We start from the raw sequence: 19,479 nt of genomic DNA on the forward strand, positions 1-19,479 counted from the left end.
GGATTACTGTATATATATATATATATATATATATATATATATATATATATATATATATATATATATATACTAGCAAAATACCAGCTTCAGAGGGAGAAGAAGTGTGTTAAAGAAGTAATGAAAAGAAAAGGAAACATTTTAATAATAGCGTGACATGATTGACAATGTAATTGTTTTGTCATTGTGATGAGTGTTGCTGGCATATATATATATATATATATATGTATATATATATATATATATATACACACACACACATATATATATACATATACACACACATATATATACATATACATATATATATACATATATACATATACATATATACATATATTTATAAATATACATATATATATATACATTGTGATAAAGGCGCTATATAGCGCCCGACCCGGCACAGACTACGCAGAGGCATGTGTTCACACTCAAGACTTTTTATTTTTTGCTCTTCAGCCGTGGGCACACGTCTTCCCCATGTCCCACCGGCCCAACACAGTCCCAAGCACAAAACCCACACCAAACCAACACTTTCCTGCTCCACCACTCCTCCCAGGCAACCTCGTCTTCTTCCTCCCGATTCTGGCCCTGATTGCAGGGAGGCAGGCCCTTTTATACCCCACCCGGAAGTGTTCCAGGTGCCTGACCAGCTGGTCTTAATTGCACCTCCGGGTGGGGCTGATAAACCGTCCAGTGTGGTGGCTGGTTCTCTGCAGCACCCCCTAGCGGCCACCCCATCTCTCAACCGGGCTGCTGTGGTGGACTCCATGTCCCATGGAGCCAAGGGGGAGATTGAGGAGGGAACCACGGCCAGGGAGACTGAACCCAAGCGCCCCGGGGAAAGTACTGCAATGTCCATGATGGCTCCCCCGGGACAAATGCAGCAGAGGCGTCCCAGCCGGTCATGGCACCTGGCTGTCCGTCACAACATATACATATACATATACACATATACATATTCTAAAAGGCGCTATATAGCGCCCGACCCAGCACAGACTTATGCAGAGGCACGTGTAAAACAAACAGGCTTTTTATTTTTCTTCGCCTGTGGGCGCACATCTTCCCCGTGTCCCACAGGCCCAACACAGTGCCAAAGCACTTTATACAAAGCTCAAACAACCCTTCCTGGCACCACCACTCCTCCCAGGCAACCTCATCCTCTTCCTCCCGATTCTAGCCATGAATAAAGGGAGGCTGGCCCATTTTATAGCCCACCCGGAAGTGTTCCAGGTGCTTGACCAGCTACATATACATATATACATACATATACATATATACATATATATATGTATACATATATTGTGAACGCTGGCCCGGACACTGACAGACGGACATCATAATTTCACCACACACCGTTTATTTACACTAATATTTACAAGTCTCTACCGTGCAATCACCCCCAGTGCCTCCAGCACCGATCCCCCAAAGTCCAGGCCACACAGTCCTTTTATGGGAACCCGGATGGGCTCCAGCTGCTTCCCTGTACTCCTCCGCAGACACGCCCTTGTGTGGCGGAAGTGCCGGCTGTGCACCCGGAAGCCGTCCGGGTGTACCCTGTTGTCTTCCCCTCAGCACTTCCTGGTGTGGCGGAAGTGCTGGGCTCCAGGGCTGTTCAGGCAGCGGGGCACCGCCTGGCGGTGGCCATGGGCCCCTACAGGGCTGGGCTTCCATGCCCCCTACCCGAGGCCACCAACGTAACCAGGGCGGGCACCCCCTCATGGTCTGGTGGAGGTACAGGCCCTCCTCCGGTCCTCCTGGGCATCCCGGCCGGGCTCCTGCCTCGGCCGGATGTGGAGGATGATGGTCTGGAAGTGGGGCGCCACCTGGCGGTGGCCATGGGCCCCTACAGGGCTGGGCTTCCATGCCCTCTACCCGAGGCCAACAGCGTAACCAGGACGGACGCCCCCTCGCGGTCTGGAGGAGGTACAAGTCCTCCTCTGGTCCTCCTGGGCGTCATACATATATATACATATACATATATATATATATATATACACATATATACACACACATACATCCACATATATACATATATACATATACACCAAAAAAAAAAATATATATATATATATGCATACATATGTATATATATGTGTGTGTGTGTGTGTGTATATATATATATACAAACACACATATATAAACATATATATGCATATACATATCTACATATATACACATATATATATATATATATATATATATATCTATATATATATATATATATATATATACATATCTACATATATATACATATATATTAGGGGTGGGATGCGATTAAAAAAATTAATCTAATTAATTAGAGGCTTTGTAATTAATTAATCTTGATTAATCGCATGTAATCGCACAAGAAAATTTGCCCCAAAGCGCAAATGTTTTTTTTTAATTTAAAAGGGTTTTAGTGGGCGACAGAATCAAATAATAGACATGGACATGAATAAACTCAAGGTCTTTTAATTTCTAAAAAAAAATGCATTTAAACTGCATTTAAGTTCAAAACAGAAACAGAAATATCATCCATGGCTAAAACTGGGCAGACTTAAAAATAAAGTGGTATTTTAAGTACTTTAAGTACATGTTCAAAATGGTATTGTCTTTAAATAATAATAACAAAAATTTCAACATAAAGTGTAGTTTTTCTTCTTAAAAAAATAAGGCAGAAACATAAAAGGTAATTTGACCAGCTTCACCTTTAATCTCCGAGTAACCTTAGCCAAAATTATTTTGTACATTAGGCTAAAACAGTGTGATCATTGAACATTTTGTAATTAGATGTAGTTAAAATTAATAACGGTCACGGAAGTCCAAAGAGCCCCAGTAAGAGCCACAAAGTCCGCTTTCTGTAATGCATCTAAATTTTCTTGCTTTTCAGTGTCATAAAGCTGTTGAATTTTACTTGAAATAGTCTTTCGGTACGGCAGTTGGAAAGTTGGATCACCTGATGCTAACTGAAGCACATTTTCTAATCTCCTATCTTCCACCACTGTTAGTAGTCTACAGTCCAAAGCAATCCATTTTGTGAGAGAATTTGTAAGTTTGACCAATGTTGCCTTACGAATTTTGGTCCTGAAGGCAGTCATTTAATCAGGTTTGGGCTGCCGACACCTTTTGTTGGTACTCGAACTCGCACTGCTAGTGCTAACAGCATACACAGTTTCTGTGCTTGCTGTAACATGTTTTGCATTTAGATGGTACCATAAGGTTGAAGTGCGTCGGTGGTATGCAAACTCCTTTTTGCACAGTTTGCACAAAACCATGCTTTTATCAAGGCTTCCGTCGGGTAGTCTTTTGAAATGAAATTTGCCTCCGATCAGTCCTAACAACGCGCTTTCTTCAGACTCTTCCATTTTTGTAGCTCTGGTGTGTGCATCAATGTAATCGATGTACCAGGAAATCATGCATTGAGAAAAGTTCCCCTTTGCTTGGAATGCAAAGTGTGATTAAATGCATTTTTTTTTTTTACGCGTTATGGAGCACATGCATTGAAGCTTCTAGGCTATGCTTGTGCTAAGAAAAGGAAACATTTTAAAAATAACATAACATGATTGTCAATGTAACCTTTTGTAGGGTCTGTCCCTGAGTCTTATTAATTGTCATCGCGAAGCAAAGCCTCACTGGAAATTGAAAGCATTTGAATTGAAATGGGAGATCAGAGGGTATACCGGGGATGCAAGGAATACAAACTCTCTCCCCTGAGCAACCGCCAGTAAAAATAGTTGCCTCAATTAGGTTCTTTTGTAGACACGTGACCTGAAGTCTTGTGCCGTTACAAAGTCTCGGTGGCTGTAAGGTTTTCATTAATATTATTGGTGTTCCAATCCTCAAAATTAGGTTATGCTCAGTAGTGCCTGGAGGATTCAGAGTGTGGAAAAACCCTAGAGACAGCATGTGTATTAACTTGTGGATCACAAAGTTGCTTCTGCAAGACCGCGTTAGCTGCGGAGCTCAGCTCAGAGCAAAATGAAGTGAATGAAATGAGGTGAATGGGAGGGGAGATGCTGACATGACTCCCCCACCAAATACAGTGTCTCGAAATTTGCATAAGCACAGTCCTTCACCAGCAATTTAAACTTAGTTACAAAGTGATCAAAACTCTCATTTATACCCTGCGTCCTCTCATTAAACTTGTATCCCGCGAATATCTTATTTGTCATGGGCATGACAAATGCCAGCGGCAGCCTGTCTATGAACTTAATTTAAGGAGTGTGTCTATAAACTTAATTTAAATTTACGGTTTACACCGTGCTTTGTTTCCGCAGTAGCTGCACTTATGAATATGCTTGTATGCATCACTCGCTTGATATTCTTTTTCTGCCTTCTCAATTGTGTAATGCGTCTTTTCTTCAGCGCTATTTGGAGCTCTTCCTTGTTCTCTACATACTGCGCTCACAGTCAGTTGACATGATTACGTGGGAGGCGTGATGATGCGAGACGCAACTCCGCCTCCCACAGCCATCGACCTGCAGTCTATTACAGTATATGGACGAACAAATAGGTTCCAGTTATGACCATTACGCGTAGAATTTGAAATGAAACCTGCCAAACTTTTGTAAGTAAGCTGTAAGGAATGAGCCTGCCAAATTTTAGCCTTCTACCTACACAGGAAGTTGGAGAATTAGTGATGAGTGAGTGAGTGAGTGAGGGCTTTGCCTTTTATTAGTATTTATATATATATATATATATATATATATATATATATTGTCAGGGATGCCAGGGGCAACGACCCGGCCGGGACGCCGTGAGGGACCGGAAGAGGGTCAGAGCCCACCCTGGATCACATGGGGGCCGCCTTCCTGGTTGCTCTGGGACGTGGTCACCGCCAGGAGGCGCCCCAATGCCTTGGGGACCTGTTACCCCAGCACTTCCGCCACACCAGGAAGTGTTGGGGGGAAGATTTAGGACGGCACCCAGAGAGCTTCTGGGAGGACAGCCGGCACTTCCGCCACTCTGGGGCATGGCCAGAGGAGGAATGCCGGGAACACCTGGCGCTCATCCAGGGACTGTTTAAAAGGGGCCGTCTCCATTCATTGAGCGTTAGAGTCGGGTGGAAGAGGACGAGGCAAGAGAGGAGAGTGGAGGCAGCCTGAGAAGAAGGCATTTGTGGCCAGGACTGTGTGTGTTGGGGTTTGTGCACTTTATTCTGGGTCTGAGTGACCGTTATAATTGTAAATAATTGTATATAATAAACGTGTGGTGGTGAAGAACAACATGTCCGCCTGTCTGTGTCCGGGTCGGCTCCACAATATATATATATATATATATATATATATATATATATATATATATATATTATAGTTGTGCAAGCCCATGCTGTAAAAAGCCCAGGCTCCTAAAAACTATTGAAATCATCAGAAAAAAAATTAAATGCAGTTGGCAGTTTCATTTTGTGCATGTGCTCGCCCCGCTTGTCTATCAGTGGCTAAGCGAGTTTCTATCTCCTCTGAGGTTTTGTTTTGCGGACGTGCTCGCCCCACTTGTGTATCAATGGATAAGCGAGTTTCAATCTCCTCGGTGGTTTCGATTTGCTGATGTGCTCGCCTCGCTTGTGTATTATCAGTTCAGTGTGTGGCTGTTTCACTTTGGCGATGGAGTTGCTTTCTTTCAGCTTCATGCTGTAGCCCTGCACTTCTTTTTTCTTCCACCGACACGTAAACTTGGGGCTGCCTTGCCGGCTCTTTCAGTTTCATGCTATAGCCTCACACTTCCGGGCTGGGCAGACAGACACACTTCCATAAGTAGTTATTTATTTATATATATATATATATATATATATCTTTAAGAGGGGGCTAACAGTGTTGTTAAAGAACTCTGATATCCTAAACATTTGATTTTATTTTTTTTTGGCAAAAGGTACATGACTGTTATCACACTTGCATCATTATATTCAAAAGTATAATAATTGTTTTTACTGTTGCACTAATGTTGGGTGTTGGAAGGAGACTAGTAAGAATTTCATTATACAATGTACATATGACAACAAATTCAAACAGTTTTTTTCTCTGATGGTCTATAGTACATCTACAGTTTCTGATTATAGGGATTCTCAAAAGTATAAATGTGAGTGACCAAGCAGTTCTGACACAAAAATCACAGTGGGCACTATTTCTCCTTTGAGTGACAAGGATTTAAATTACCTAGAAACATGGGCTGCTGCCATCTAGTGTGCTAGTGGAATTAAAATCCCCCAGAGATATATTTTCTTTTATGTATGATGTGTAAGTGACATTACTTACAATTTGTCATAGACAGGCAAATTTATTGCGTGAACAGAAATGAGCATTTATGCATCTTGTAATTTCTAAAGTGATATTCTACTTTTATCTTCACATAAGGTACAAAAATGTCCTTGTGTGAAAAGGAATTGTAAGAAAATATCTAGTATCATGCTAGTCAGAAGTCTAACTCTGATGTGTTGTGTCATGAAATTCCTCACGGGACTTTCTCAAATTTATAATTCAGGTATGTCTTAAATGCTTTTTCAAGTCCCTTTGAATATTTTATTGTTAAGACATATTCAGTTCCAAATAATAACACCCACCTGATTACATTTTTTTCATGTCTGCATTGTAGTTTTTAAATGTAAAATGTTGTGTTTGGATATAGTCACTTTAACTGAATCTTCAAAACTTGAGTGCTTCAAAAAGACACAGAGAATCAGTTATGTCTAAAAATGTTGAAGAATTGTGGTATGATGTGCAAATCCTCTAGGGTTTTTAAACCCATTGAGACAGCTTTAGTTTAAAGAACTACTGAAAACCAGTGAGCTTTGAAGATTAAAGTTTTTAAGAAGAATAAAAAATAGAGAAAAAAGACCTATACAAAAAAAAGCAAGAAAAAAAACTTTTGTAAGTTGTTCTTTAATAGATAAAAAAGTTATATGAAATGCATTTAAAGGAAACAACTGATATAAATATATAGGTCAACTTTATATTCTGGAATTTTATAAATGGTTTATACAACAAAAAGTCAATTAATTTAATGTACTTGGCTTTACCCATGCTTACTGTTGGCTTCTCAATTCCCATCAACTACATTTTGTGAGTTTGGATGTCCTTTGGGTTAACCATTTTCATCTCTTGACATTTTCCAGTGCCTCTAACCTCCATGCTGTTTTCTTCATCCCTTATACCTTCATCACAAAATAAATGGTAGCTGTTTCTTCACATCACCATAGATGTTCTTTTTGTCAACTTTAAACTATTTGACCATGCTCATGTTAGTCATTTCTAACTTTTCTATGACCACAAATTTATTGTCGAAGCCGCAGTTCCACATACCACAAAGGTCTCTGCACAGTCAGACTTAGACAGAGTAGACAATTAAAAAAAGATAATTTCCTCCAGCCAACTCATTGGTGTTTCTCATAATTATTTTAAGTTTTTAGCTTTCCAATACTGAATTTCAACTTCAGTTTAAAAAAGAAAAAAAAAAGATGCATTGAGTTTTGGGTTTACCTCTGACCTGCTTAATGACGCATAGTTCTACTTGACAAAATGGGCAGCATGGCAGAAACCACCTCTGGAGAGCAAACTAGTCAATCACAAGGCACAGTTATTCATATTAATCAATCAATGGCATGTTGGGAAAGCATACAAAATAACTGCAGACCCTAACCATACTAGAAATCAAACCTGAGCCTCTAGCAAAGTGAGGCAAGAATGCTAGCTATCTGACAATGCAACACTCATTTAATAACAATTTTTTTGTATAGCCCAAAATCACATAGGGAGTGCTGCAATGGGCTTTAAAAGGCCCTGGTTTTTGACAACCCCTCCAGCCTTGACTCCTCTAACAACATAACGTCATTAAAGCCAAATGATATATATTTATAACACCCTCTCAACTCCTATACAATTATTTCTTATTACACAAATGCACTTCTGTACGATGCCACCAGAGGCAAACAGGCAATGTCTTTATGAAATAAGGCAGCAAATTTTTTCCTAAGTGGCATTGGCAACAGACACATTAGATGGTGGTAAGGACATCTGTCACAGCCATACATACAAAAACTCAGCTGATTATTGAATAAACCACTTATGTTGTACATACCTCTTATTTACTTAAAGCCCACACCCAACTCACAGTCTTGCCTGTTTCTCCAGTTTCATAGGCCTTTTTAATAAACAAAAGTTAAAAATGAAAAATATCAAGTGATGAGTGACAAATGATACACAACACCAATTAATACTGATGCTTAGTGATGTTGAGGAGTAAAAAATAATGGTATCCACTGTACTGGGGCTAAGTTTTAAAAAGTTTAAGCAATTTAAATTTGTGTTTACTTAATTATAAATAGTTAAAAAATGAATCTAAATAGTCTTTCGGTGACTTAAGCATTTTCACTGACACCAGATTTTACCTCAAGTGGTTTAAAATTGCACTAGTTAATATATGATTATTATTTGTTCACTATGGAATGTCTATGGTTAACTATAGTGCATAATTCTTGAACATAGAGTTTTTAAAAGAAGTATTCAGCTTAAAACCTGTGTTGAAGTTTCCTGCTAAAATTATTTCTACAGCAGTGTCAGAACTTTCTTCAATTTGATATTAAGAAACGTTTGCAGTATTTGTGAGGATGAACATAATGCCAACATTTTTGTTTCATTTCACCTTTTTGAAATATGTACACATGAAGCCTTACATTAGATGTATCAATTTATATGAATACAATCATCAAATGCAGAATTCTAAATTCAATCCTGTGTCTCTGCCAGCAAAACTATATTTCTTGCCATAACATTTCCATCTACGACCATATGGAGATGATACCATTTTAAGCTTTGAATGTTGCTGAAAAGCAGTTCTTTAAGGAAGTTGAAGATGTGGATTTGAAAGCTTTCTTGCAGTATATACATTTCATTTATAAGTAAACCATTAAAGTTAGATGGAGGTGGGAAATTGAAAATAACAACTATGATTTTTTATCTGTAGCCCCCTGAGATTTGTAGATTGTAATGCCTTCTGTTGGAAGAATGGGAAACTACTTAAGGTGAATTTGGAGGTTTTCTGGGGATGTTAGAAATTAAAAAATCAGTGGTTGTTAACTTGAGTGATATGTTGCATTTCTGTATTCATTGCAACTATATACATATCAACAGGCATTATTTATACCGTTATTAATATTTTTAATAGTATTGCAAAGAATACTTTAAGCACTAGTCTATTGCATGTGTCTACATTGTTTGCCAAATTTACTGGACTTCAATACAAACTCTTTTGAAAGATATTGCAAAAGCTGCATTTGTTTTTTCCTGTATGGATTATTCTTTTCCTAATATAATCACATCTACATCTACGGTTTCTGATTATAGGGATTCTGAAAAGCATAAATGTGAGTGACCATGCAGTTCTAACACAAAGATCAGAGTGGGCACTATTTTTCATTTAAGTGACAAACACTCAAATTATTTAGAAACAGCAGTTATTACGTATGATGTGTAAGTGACATTATTTACAAAGACAGGCAGATATATTGAGTGAACAGAAATGAGCATTTATGCATCTTGTAATTCCTAAAGTGATTTACTTTCATCTTCAAATAAGGTACAAAAATGTCCTTAAATGAAAAGGAATTGTGCGAAAATATCTAGTATCATGCTATGAGTTGTGTCATAAAATTCCTTAGGGGACTTTCTCAAATTTGTAATTCAGGTATGACTTAAATGCTTTTTCAAGTCCCTTTGAATATTTTAACATTTTATGTAGCCTTCAATTAGTATAGCAAAATTGTTGAGACCCTAGCATTGAAATTTCATCTATTATAATGTATTTAAACTGAAATATTGAAAAATGAAGCAAAAGCAGTGATTCCAATTGCATTGACTGCTTTCCCAGTTGGTGAAACTAAGAGCAATGTGGACCTACCAAATCTGAACCAATTTCTTCCCAAACTATAATGAGAGTTTCACAGGGAGCTTTTATTTGAAAGACTTTACCACACCCTGCTGGCCCAGTAGTAAAATATTTAAGGGGATTTCAGGTAATTAGAAACAACTGAGCACACAACACCATCTTTGTTAAATTTAATCTCTGCATAAGTAATCATCATTTACTATTGGAAATTGTGTCTGGAATTTAAATCATTTCAAAATTATTACTCAATGACTTTCTGGAGAATATCACCTAGGAGTTCTCTTGAGTCATAGTCATGGTATTCTTTGTGTATTTCAGGGTCCCCTTGGGCAGTCTTCTTGAAAGACTAGTTCCTCTAAGTCAGCAATCATCATAAGTAATTCTGCATCAACATCTGATTGAATATATAGGGTATGTGAATTCTAAATAAGATCCTCATTAATTTCAAATACTTCCTGACAGTTAACACTCTGTGGAGCTTCTGTTATTCATACCTTCACGGTTGGTAAAGCATGCTGAATTCCCTGTATAAATAATCAGGATCGTGAACCAACTTACAATTTCTATAAACAATTATTTTAGGTTTGTTAACATTCTGTGTAAGTGTCTGATTAAAGATTTTCTCCAGATTGATTTGTAAAAATTCTTCTGAGTTGATTTCATCAAAATGATTAACTTTTCTGTTTGTTTTATGAACATAATATGCCAGACAAACATCTTTCAGTCCAGTTAGTCTTTACATGTAAATATTCAGAGTCCCCCCTTGGAAAATGTCATGAGATGATGGATCAGGTATACAGTTTTCTGTTTAGGAAGTGAAAAGTAGTGATGTTCTAAAATGGACACAGTATTAAAATGTTAATGGTAGAATTTCAAAGCCTTTGAAATAAATAAACAATAAAACATAAAGAGGTGATGAAAGTACTAGGATCCAATTGAAGACTGATAGTGATGTGTGCATTTCAGCTAACCAACCAGAATAGAAGAAACATTTTGTTGACCAGTTGGAGTGTACACTAGATATCACTCGATCTTCAATAGAGTTCTGCTACATTCTTCTTCTTTGTAGTCTTCTTTGTAGTAGGTGTCTTGTAAGCATACACAGCCAGAACAAATTTTATGTTCGTGATTGCTTTGTGCAAGATCGATATTTTCACTGTAACTATTAAACAATGATTTTGACAAACAAAAGCACTGGGCTTCTTTAAACAGTATGTGATGGCATCAATGTAATCTTTTGCATTTCTAAAAATGTTAAAAAATCTTCAAAAGTTTTGAAACATTGTGATATATTGTTCATTTTCATTTTTCTGCATTTTCTTTTTAAAAGACATAATCACAATAAGACCTGAGTTTTGTTCATATTGAAAAAGAAATGATAACTCTATCATTTTAGGTTTAAAGTGTATGTTTTAAGTATTGGCATAGAAAGGAAGTATATCACTAACATCACTAAAAGTGTCACCACACAAATAACATGCCATTAATTTTATCTGGAAACTGACAATTCTTACAATGGAATCATCACACTTTGGATCACAAATTCGAACTATTTTTAACCATTGCAACATAATGACTTGTGCATAGCTGCCATGCTGAAATTCAATTTGATAACAATAATGGGATAATCCATACTCTCCAAAAGGCCTTCTTTCCTTTACTGTGGTTTTATGGGTTGGTGAAAACGATAATTAAAATACAGAGAATGTGTGACAAGATTATTTCTCAACAAATAAAATTTTAGAGAATGGATGACAAGATTATTTCTCAAAAGCAATTTTTTCTAGCAATGCCATATTAATGGCTTCATCTAACAATATTTTTTTTCTTGTCAACTGTTTTGGTAAAAATTATTAATAAAGCTGGCGACTTTTCTCTCCACCTTAGGTTAATGATATATTAAGGAGACAATGCTGCCTGATTAAGGCAAGTATATATTTATTTAAAAATTTCCTTGAGCTGTCAGGCATCTACAATGTAATATCTCTCAAAAATTTACAACCATTGTCATGTTGACTTCAATCAGTACCTCCTTTCCCTTTATATTTAAATGTTCCTCTCTTTCTTTGTTTTCCTTATTGCAACTAACACAACTTGAAATCTAAGACATGTTTGATTTTTTAACAGCATGTATTAAATGATCACTCACTGAGCTGGCAATGTAACATAGTTTTACTTTGGGGTGTCTTGTATGACTGTAGTAGATGTCAGGGGAAAAAGTTCCTCAGCACGATTGTCCAGCAACAATAAAGCAGGGTGGTGACAAATGCAGATGCCATCACATCCTTATCATCAGTCAAAGTTCCTTCATTGCATAGATTGTCAGGCTCATTGGAGTTACCTTCATTATTTGAAACAAATTTATTGATACATTAGCCAAAGCCTGAGAATCTAAACTCTTCATGAAAACAATCGTTACTCAGAACAATGTCCTTAGTCTGTACATACAGTAGCTTTTTGTGTGTAAGGTAATGAGCCGAATCAAATATTTGCTTTGGAAAAACACTTTTCACACAAGTAATGATGTAAGTACTGTACTGCATTTTACATTTCATTTTAAAATAAATTGTAACTTTTTTAGAAAGGTTTTGAGGTAAAGAACAACAGAACCAGGGAAATCAACAGAAAGAGGACCATTAATAATAACATCTAAGTTTTGTATCCGCATAAACAAAGTATGTGCAGGCACACGTTGGTCTTCCAGCCTTGTGAGATTTCTAAGGCTTTGAGTCAAGGGTGGAAGTTTTAACCCATTTTTCATGCAGAGCCTTGGGACAGTAACATTGTTAATAACCTTGAAGCGTGTCCCACAAAAGTGGTTTATGTTGAAGTCATTAACTGCAAACAACTTAATAAACTTTTCTGACAAACCTGTTCCTTTAGTGCAACTTTATTTAATTTTCTTAAAGATGTCTTTAACCAAAGTTTGTTGCAGTAGAAACAACAATACATGGGAACTTTTTACCCTACATTTATACAATTATATGTTACAGTTTAACAATTTTCTGACTGATTACCATGTTTTGCTTTATTTCACGCAAGGCTATATGTCTCTATACCCTTATTTTCTTTACTTATTTCTACTTTGGAGAAGTTTTAGTGATCTAAACCATTAGTTGATTTCCAAACATTAGATAATATTACAAGTGTCAATAACTTACATTAGGATGGAAAAGGGGATACTGTTGTTTCTGACTGAAATTCATTTACTGTAACACAAATAATAAAACTAATTAAATAAAAAAATATAATAAAACATAACATTCTAGAACTTGCTTTTTTGCTATTCAGGACTACAGGGCCTATTGCTGCAGGACTGGTACCAAAGTAGCAAATGCCCAGAAACACCCAGTTAGAGTCAATCTTACTTTTCAAAGGCATTTAGCAAAATGATTTTGTGTTTTCCCACTGGAATAAAATAGTTTTCCTTAGTTTAATTGTTAAGGTTTCCCTTTTCATTTTGAAAAAAATAGTATATTATTAAAACCACTGAATGATGAGCATACAACCACAACAAAGGTAGCTACTATTTCATCTTTTGCACAACTTCCTACTCTTTTTAATTGTCTTATTTAACCAATTTTTTTATAAGTAATACATTTTGGAAAATCTTCACCAGAATACAAATCCTTACAATTTAAAAAGAGGACAGGTAAAACAAATCTGGCCTGTGCAATAAAAGCTCTTTCAACACAATAACGATATATTCTAAAGCACTTGGACAGTACACTGGGAAATGTATAAGCATTCAAAATTTACTCACATACGAGGTGAGACACAAAAATAGCAAGATTGGTAAAAAAAAATAATATTTGTTGATTAATTAAAGCATTCTAAACATTGTCACCTTCTATATACTCCCCCTGCCGATCTCTATACCACTCCATAGGTATCTTCTAATGATTGAAACAGTGCTGGAAGACCTCTTGCTAGAGGCTTGCCATTTCTGTCTTCACTTCATCCATTGAAGAAAAATGTGTTCCCTTCAGGTCACTTTTGATTTTCGGGAACAAGTAAAAATCAGAGGGTGCTAATTCGGGCGAATAGGGATGATGATCAAGGACAGGAATGTTTTTGTCAAAAACTGGTTTATAAAAAGCATTGTGCATGGAAGCGTTGTCTTGTCTTGTCTCGCCATTTGCTTTTTTCATCCGACATTGTCACAGCAACTCGTAAAAAGCGACTGTTGTGCAAATACTGAGTGGGTTATTCACAGGATATACCTAACCGGTCGACGGTTTGACAGGGTGTGTAGGAGAGGATATAGTTCTATGATGCATGTCCAGCCAACCTCCAGATGGTTTTCCAGGAAAGCCCCAAGCCCAGTTCGGTTATTTTTGTGTCTCACCTCATATTTAGACTACTTTATCACTCAATAGAATTAAATCAGAAATGAAATTTGTTAAAATGTTAAGTAGTGACCTCTGGATTAACTCTCAGTATGCAACTGCTTGACATCTATTACAGTCATATTTAACACCGTTCCTGACCTGTTCTTATTCACTCATAGCATTGACATGCATCAGTTCCAAAACATTATGGAATTTTCACAGAATTAAAAATAGAAACTGCTCTTTATATCCTCCATATCATTTTGACACCTTTCACAAGCTTCTTCAGTTTGCCAATGTTGAGAATCATACCAGTTCATGTTCACAGTTTTTGTTCCCATTTGTTGCTTGCACTTTGTAATTCTTAATGGCATTTCTGCAGACTGAGACTTATGCTAAGGAAGCCAGCGGTTTATCAAAAGAATGTATTTAAAGCAAAATCACATAAGGGTGGGATGTTCACTAAGAGTGAAATGATAAAGCAAAAGAAAATGTGTTGAATAGGTTGGATACCCTTTTTAATTTTTTGCCACTTTTCAGGCACAACTACACTCCTATCCATATGCAATTTCTCTTTTGGTCTGCTTTTTACTTTTTTCGTCCACCAAAAGCACATGCATTGATTCTGAAACCATCCAGAGTGATTAGTGTTGTCAAAATGAGCTCAGTCTTCATGCAACAATATAATTGAAAAAAGAGGTTCAGGTAACAGATGAACAGACTGATAGTTTTTGAAAATGAAAAGCTACATATAGTATAAAAAAATACCAATTCCTCTAGAGCAGAACATATTACAGGGCTAGTTAAGCCAAGCAGAATTAATAGAATTAGTACAGTTGTAAGAAAAATTTCAAGGAAATTCAATGAAATTTTCATCTGTTAAATTAAATAATTCTACTAACATTTGGAAAGGTTAAAGACTTCATATGAAAAACAAATAACTGGACTATTATATGATAGCAATTCAAAATTTCAATGAAGAAAAGGTGCAATACTGGTATCTTTTGTGGTTAATGACTCCTCAGATTTCAAACACCTATAAACAATGCTGAAACAATAAAACAATGAAGCATGGGAATATGTGTCAACTGAAATGTTACACAAGTTTTTGATGTATAAACACCCAGTTCTTTATTCAGTATGCAGGTCATAAAGAAAGACAGGGAAATATATCAGTTTAACAGTGCAAACAACACCAACATTTCTTTAGTCCCTCAGGTGAATACAAGCACAGATAAGAAGCAACAAATCCCTGGAACTGCATAACAAATGCACTCTTTCAAACCAAAAATGTATAAACATGCAAGCTACTTATCATCCTTCAACATGTGATGGCATAAATCGATGCCACAAACAATGTGGTTTTCTACAGACATCTGAATGAATAATTTAAGTCTGTTTAAATATTAGCAGCTATATGTAGCTTTGAAAATCCCCTCAGAGGAAATTCATTCTGTTGCATTTTACTAACATCATTTAACTCCAAATTTTAAATTAGCTGCTTTTCACATTTTGTGGAATATCAATTATATAGCTTATGAATTACATCATAAGTACCTAAGTTTTTGTCAGAAACGGAAACTCATAACAAACTAACTGAAAAATGCAATAATGTGAATATTGAGTAATAGCTACAATACATATTGGAAAAAATAATATACCGTTCTCAAACCTTGCTAGGATTTCAGGATTTTGAGAGTCAGTACAAATAAATTAGATGCACTTGATTTTCATGTAAATTATATATGCCCATACATTAAATAAACATATGACCTATACATATTACTATCCCGTCTAGTATTCTAACTTTAGTATGAGTAGCAGATCTTGAATACATCAGTGTTTCTGGAGATACATGGCTCTGGTTTAGGGACGGGGCCATAAATAGGAACATTTCATAAATACAACTCTAATGTAATAAAACCTTGCCTAAACAGGAAATTCAGGTCCCATTCCTGAAACCAGGCCTTAATATGATTTTCAATGAAGAAAGTGAAGGGTGAAGGGAGAGGAAAGAGAGAGAGCAAGGGAAAGTTAGGTGCATTGAAAACAGGTAGACAGGCAAAACTGAGACATACAGTACCATACACTGCAGATTTTAATGTTGTGGCAGACGGCCGGCTGCTCAACTTGGCCAGGACACCCAAAGAAGAGAAGGATGGGGGAAGGCAGCTACTTGCCAAGACTGCTTCCCCCAAAACGCTAGATGGCAGCTCCCGTGGAGTGTAGCGGTGCCCCATAGGGCATCCTGGGACTTGGATTTCGGTTTCTTAGCCCAATTGGGTGCCGCCAGGGGGAGCTGTCAAAGGACCTGCGTATTTATCCTGGTCAAGGACTATTTAAAGGACTGATGGGAACCCAGAAAGCAAGCTGGAGTTGGGAGGTAAAGAACAGAGCTTGCTAGGAGGTTTGGAGGAGAGAAATGTGATTATTTACTTGTGTATGGAGGCTGTGGTGCTTAGAAGAATATTAATAAGGCGAATAAGAAGTAAAACTCTTATTATTATTTTTACCTGGTGTCCTGAGCATTTATCTGTTGGGTTAGAGGAGCAACAGTGACTCCTAATGTTACAACGTCTATGATGGAGAAGGTGTTGAAGAGCACCTAATTCTGGCTAGAAAGTGTGGAACCTTACAATTACTCACAATATTGACTCTGGAACTAGACTTTTTAATCTAGTGTGATCTGTCTCCTGCTCTGCAGTATGTATACATTGTGTGACTGTAAGAAAATATACAAGCATCATGCTCAATGTGTGCTAAAATGAGGTCCGTGGCTGATTGGCATTTTAAATAAATTATCGCCACACTTATGTCTTTATGTGGTGGGATGTGGTAGTTTGGCAAAAGCAGTTCCCATGTGCGATACAGAAGCGGACGGCCCTGTATTTAGTTTCCAGGTGTAGGATCATCCGTGACCCTAATTGATGCCGGAAGCTGCTGATTGCTCTAGCTGTGCCACGTCCCCATTTTGAAAGGGAAGATTGAGTGCAAGTGGGAGGAATCGAGAAAAGAAAACAGAAGAAAAGATGGAGGTTAAAGGGAGAAAGAAAGAGAGGGTGGAAGGAACTGGTGTAAGCGAGCTGAAGTTCTCAGTCTCGAGGGATAGAAGGCAGGTGAGAAGGAGATACTTTTGAGGAGCATGAGAGGCTGACACCTAGGTGGGACTAAAGGGGTGATCGCTCTGGCTGAGCAACTTGGGGAGCCAGAGTGATTTGCACCAAAGGAGAGACTCGGCGTATAAGACTGGGAAGGCAGCAGGGATTGAGGAGGCTTGGGAGGAGAGCTCCAATGTGAGTGTCATGGCCGTTGGGGTGCCAAGCCTTGGTACGGATAGGGAGCCATGTTGTGATAATTGGAAGGCAGGAAGCCAGACCTGTGGAAGGTCAGCTGCATGTGACAGTAGGGTAACTCCTGTGCTGCAAGGCCCATATGGGATAAGCAGAGGAGCCACCAGTGAGGAAGAAGGCACCAGGCTTTTTAGTTAACACAGTTTCCTGCCAGTTGATTTTAACCTCATTTTTAATGGATTTATTTATTCTGATTTTAACCTCCAGAGATACACCTTTTTATGGATTATTTATTTATTGAACTATTTTCTGAGCATTAAACTTTTTGAACACTTCTTTTGGACTTGGTTTTTAGTAAAATCACTGATCATTTTTACAACATCTCCTTGCTTCATGTTTGTTTTGTACTCATCAGAAATGCTTATCTAGTTATGTTATTCACAGTGTTGGGTTCAAGAGGCTCCCATAAATGAAAGGGGCCCACCCACACCATCATACATTGATTTACAGTTTGGGTTTATACTGATAACTGAAAGGGACACTTCAATGCAACTTTCAAATTTAAAATAGTGTATATACTTAACAGTTATAGAAGTTTCAAACACAAAATTGAGAGTATGGTATGCAGTTGTTCATGTTTTTAGCATGAGCTGAACTCTCACCTTTGTAAGAGATGTGTCATGGTGAGGACAGCGACATGACCCTGTTCAAAACCTTAGTAGTGGAAACATCTATAAGGAACTGTGCAAAAGTGGCTGGAGCCAGTTATAGTGACAACACTAAAATGTAAGGGGGGCAACAATTATAATGGAAGCAGTTTAAGTGAAGAGGGAAGCCTTTTGTGTAATGCTAGTGAGGAATTATGTATTGTGTGAAATGCTGTGTCTAGCCTGTCTAATTAAATTAATGTACTAATCTAGTTTCTCATCCTTGTCTACACAGAAAGTCAGAAACAGAGAGATAATGTAATGTAACACTAGCTATTTCCCATTCTAGCCAGTGGAAAATGGGGAAAGACATCTGGGACAGCAGCCTTTAGTCTCCAGGACAAAATAATTATTAATGGGGTGGAGTGCTGGGAAGACAAAGAAGGATGAGTAGCTGAAGAAAATTGGGAATTCAGGAGCATAGGAATTACAGAGTTGAGTCACACTGTTAACAAAGAACAGTGCTAGTTAAGGCAGTGAAGTGAGGCTGTAGGTGTTGTGTTTTCTGTCTTGTATTTTGCATTGACAAAGCAGAACTGAGTGGTCAGTATAAGAGTTCATTCTTAATTAATTGTACATATTCTCATTTTTGAATCTGATGAGCCTACCAAATACACTTTAGTAAGAGAGCTACATTACTGGGATTCCTTTTTTTGTCTCCCTTGTTGCACTGACAGCACTTCTTGCCATCTTATGAGTCTTTCACTTACAACTACCTAAGAATGGAAAAACATTACAAGTTACACCAAACAGTGTTACCGCTATTAAAATTAGAGATGGTGAGTATTACGATTTTGTGTTTGCGGGCCATGCTAATCTTCTCTGTATCGTTCCAATTTTAGTATATGTGCAGCCGAAACTAGTACAAATTATGACTTTGACTTGGCAGAGGCATTGCTGTCTAAAGTAAGATGCATATGATTGCCATCACTAGGAGGACGATGCATATTATTGCTCAGGTCCTCGAAGAGATCAAAGAAACAAAGTGTTCTGGTCTTGGAGTACAGCATGATGAACGTCAGGCAATTCTGGGAGAATCACTCCATAATCTTTCTTCTGATGTCCTCTTCCAGTTTCCTATCAGGCTTCCTTTTAATAGTAAAGAAGATTTTGTCAAGGCAGAGGATGCTCTTCAAAATGATGATATACATCAAAGAATTTCATGACTAATACCTAAATTGTACATCTGTTTGTCGAAATGTTTTATAATTTATTCTCATAATATTTTTAAATAATACAAGCCGCTGATTACCTGTTAAAAGCTTGATTATTTATTCAACAAATTAACCTGATCGG

General features: G+C 37.4%; 1 pseudogene; it reads right to left on the reverse strand.

Annotated features, from left to right (window-relative positions):
* Positions 1-18,953: 18,953 nt before the first annotated feature.
* On the reverse strand, positions 18,954-19,049 carry LOC120524728 (annotated as a pseudogene).
* Between the last annotated feature and the right edge of the window lie 430 nt (positions 19,050-19,479).

Source organism: Polypterus senegalus, chromosome 2, assembly GCF_016835505.1.
Source record: "Polypterus senegalus isolate Bchr_013 chromosome 2, ASM1683550v1, whole genome shotgun sequence".
NCBI classification, from domain to species: domain Eukaryota; kingdom Metazoa; phylum Chordata; class Cladistia; order Polypteriformes; family Polypteridae; genus Polypterus; species Polypterus senegalus.